We start from the raw sequence: 3816 nt of genomic DNA, 5'->3' as shown, positions 1-3816 counted from the left end.
AGTTGCCCAGGCTGAGCTGGAACTTGTGATCCTCCTGCCTCAGCCTCCCAGAGTACAGTACTGAGATGCCAGGTGTGCTCCATCATGCCCAGCAAAGACGGAGAATTCACCTTGTGAAGTGGTCGTCTCTCAATTTGCTTTGCTTTGTTGACTGATTTATTTCATTTCCTTAATATTTAAACAATGCAAATCTTTGTGTGTGTGAAAGGGGAAAATAATACAGCAGTTAGAAACTGGTCTCTGAGCCAGACACACTGGTGGGTGCCTGTAGTCCCAGCACTCCAGGAGGCTGAGGCAAGAGGGTTCCAAGTTCACACACAGCCCCGAAAACTTAATGAGTTAGCAAGATGTTGCCTCAAGATCAAAAAATATAAAAGGACTGGAGACGTAGCTCAATGTGAAGGCACTGGAGCCCATCTCCAATGTCAGCAAAAAAGAAAAGTATGCTCTCTCTGCAGCCAGCTGCTAAGTCCACTCTTTCTTTTTCTTTCTAAAATGGAGTACTACTCTGCCACAAAGAAGGATATGCTGAAATCTTTTTTTCTTAAACCCCTATCAAATTGTTACTTCTTGGGGCCAGGGATTTAGTTAGGGGTGCAGCACCTGCCTAGCAAGTGTGAGATCCTGAGTTCGATTCCCAGTACTTTCCTCCACAAAAAAAGATGCTACTTCTCTACTCAGCAAGGAATGGTAGCAAATACCTGTAATCACTGTAAGGTCAAGGCCAGCCTGGGTTACATAGTGAGTTCAACTACACAGCAAGACCCTATCTCAAAAAACAGACAAACGAAGATCCTGCTTCTTTACTCTCAGCTGATAACTGAGACAGGGTCTCACTTTGTATTCCACGCTGACCTTGAACTTGTGAAAATTCTCCTGCTTCAGCCTCCTGAGTGCTAGGATGCTGGCAGAATTTATCAATCATGAATATTTCTTAGTTAAAATGGCCACAGTTTGGTCAAGATCAGGTGAGACTGGATATAGTTGAGATGAGGCAAGCTGCGCCCTTCCCCTGGTTCTTGGATTTCAGCCTGGTCACCAGAGACTGCTCAGCACTGGTGACACCCGGGGCCTGGGTGTGGCTCAGGGCAGACCACTGGCTCAGCAGCCGGGGCCCTGGGCTCCATCCCAGTGCTAGGCAGGGCTGGCAGCAGGTGCCGCCTGGAAATTCCAACAGGGCACAGGGTCCAGGGGCTGAGCGGCAGCAGGCTGTGACATTCACTATCGCTTGTCCCTGACGTCGCCCTGGACAGCCCCACATGCAGGCCCTAAATAATGAAGACCAAGAGCACCAGGGGTCCCTCGTATCTGTGAGAAGATCACCGGGCCTTGTGCGCTGAGCAAGTCTCAGGATGATTTCTGTGGTGCACACGTGCTCATGTGCATGGGTAGAGACAAAACTTGGCTGAGCTGAACCCCAGTCTTGCTGTTCACAAGCCTTATTTTTTCTGCACCTAGGACTGAACCCAGGGCCTTTGCACTGTGCTATATCCCCAGCCCTTTTTTTACCTTTTACTATGAGGCAGGGTCTTGGTGAGGTGCTAAGTGGCCCAGGCCAGGCTTGTGTCTGCAATCCTCCTGCCTCAGCCTCCCAGAGTGGATGGTACTCAGCAGCGGCATTCACTGTGTTTCTTATCAGAGTTCAAGAAGACACTCAGGAAAGAAGACTGCAGGGCTGCTTCAGAAAGTGGCCAGAACGCCTGTCCTCTCCAGTGGACTCTGGCTCCTACAGGAGCCCGGCGTGGAGCTGCCCAGGCCCTGGCTCAGCGCAGGGCTCTCCTTGCCCGCCCACACGGCTGCCTCCACACTCACCACAGCGTCAGGCTCTCCTGTGGAGCTGCTCAGGCCTGGGTACCTTCCTGCTGCCCGTCCCCACGTGAGCCTCCTGATTTGCCGTCTGTCAGCAGAGGCATGTAAATGCACGCAGGAGGCTCGAGCTCTGGAGTCCCAGGCAGGGAAAGGGCAAAGCCAGGCCCTCGGGCTGCGTGGCCTCCAGGAAACAGAGATTAGGACTGAGCTTCTCCTTCGCACAGCTCCAGACTGCCACTATTACTGTTTGTGTGGCCCTGGGGATTGAACCCAGGGCCTTCGCACCATTACATTCCCAGCCCTTTTTTATTTTTTCTTTTGAGACGGGGTCTGATACAGTGCCCAGGGTAGGCTGAAACTGTGATCCTCACGCCTCAGCTTCCCAGAGTGCCCGGATGGCAGGAGCGAGCCATCATGCCTGGCTCTCATCCAAAATTTAAAACCCAACCCAAATGCTTCTCCTCGCAGAGGCAACACTGGGGGGTGCCCGTGGCGAGTCTTGGCTAAACCGATTGGGAATCGAATGTGCTGCTCACATAGAGGAGCCGGGTGTGGCACAGCGGGAGTCAGAGGTGTACGTTTCCCTAATGTAATCAGTTTGTTCTATCAAACCCGAGACACGCCTGTAAGACTACAGCAGACTGGCTCAGGAGAAACTGACAAGAACGTGATCACCAATGCGCTCTTTCTTCCTCCAAGAAGATTCAGCACCATTACTTTCGGGGTTTTCTTTGGAGACAGGATCTCGCTATGTAATCCAGGCTGGCCTTGAACTCCCTTATATAGCATAGGCTGGTCTTGAACTTGCAGTGATCCTCCTGCCTCAGCCTCTCTTGTGCTAGGATGACAGGCCTGCGCCACCACACCTGGTCAAACTTTCAGTCCATCCACACACCAGCCCTGCCACTGGCCAAGGCCAGGAAGGAGCTTCAGGAGCCCTCTCATGCAGCAGTGTAGACAGCACTGCAGGCGCTGGAACTTCTGCCTCTCTTAGGAACACAGGACACAGAGCTGTGTGATGTCACTTAAGCACCTCTCCACAAGGGCCAAGCCTCTGGGTCCCGCTGCAGCAGGTGAGTGGGCTGCTTACCCCGCTTGCCCAGCTATGGCAACACCTTGGCATCTCACAGCTCCACGTGATCAACGCAAGGACCAGCTCGAGCTTGATTGATTGGCAAAAGCTGCTGGTTCCAATTTCCATTTCCATTCGCTGCACCCCAGCCAACCGTTCCATTTGCGACTGCTGGCTGGGCGGAGCGCCCAGACTTTGTAAAACTGAAAAGGAACTCGTTATTGAAAAGGAAAAATACATCCAAAGAAAATAAAATTCAATTGTCAGCAGTGTCTTCGAGGTTACCTTTCTGAGTGCACTTTCCACCAGGTGAGGTTGCGCCTTTGGTTAACTTCAGAGCAGTTTCATGGGGCTGGGGGCTTCTGTGTCCTGACATCTCAGAGCTTTGGGAACTGGCCTGACACGTTCTTTTCTGTCACCACCACGTTTAATAAGCACAGAAAAATGATTATACAAATGACAGCCACACCAGACACCCAGAGGTGCCTCATTATTTTTGCTGATTATTTGCAAGTCCCAGGAGCCAGTGTAAACACTAAGCACAAGGCCGCCATCTGGAAGAGGGAACACAAAACATTGATCCACAAATGCAAGAAAGCCGGGCAGGTCTCTCCACTCCTTGGTAAGGCCCAAGCTGCCCTCGGAGGTGGTCAAAACCGCCCAGCAGGTGGACGAACCGCAACCCAGACGACTCTCGCTCCTGGGCCATTTCTGAGACGCCTGCTGGGTCATCGGGGAGCCACTACACCCCCGGGGCCCCGAGCTGCAGTGGAGCCCAGCGCAGCTGGCGAAGAATTCCACTTTCTCCAGGTTTGTTTTGGTCACGGTTTTGCAGCCTCCTAGACCAGGCACCACACAGGTGACGGAGGCGTCGCCAGCGCCAGCCCAGCCCAGCGGCGCGCGGTGACCTCGCGCTCCGACCGAGCCGGGGGGCG

Source organism: Chinchilla lanigera, unplaced genomic scaffold (genome assembly GCF_000276665.1).
Source record: "Chinchilla lanigera isolate Chin_1 unplaced genomic scaffold, ChiLan1.0 scaffold00095, whole genome shotgun sequence".
Lineage (NCBI taxonomy): Eukaryota > Metazoa > Chordata > Mammalia > Rodentia > Chinchillidae > Chinchilla > Chinchilla lanigera.
This window is presented reverse-complemented; position numbering follows the sequence as displayed.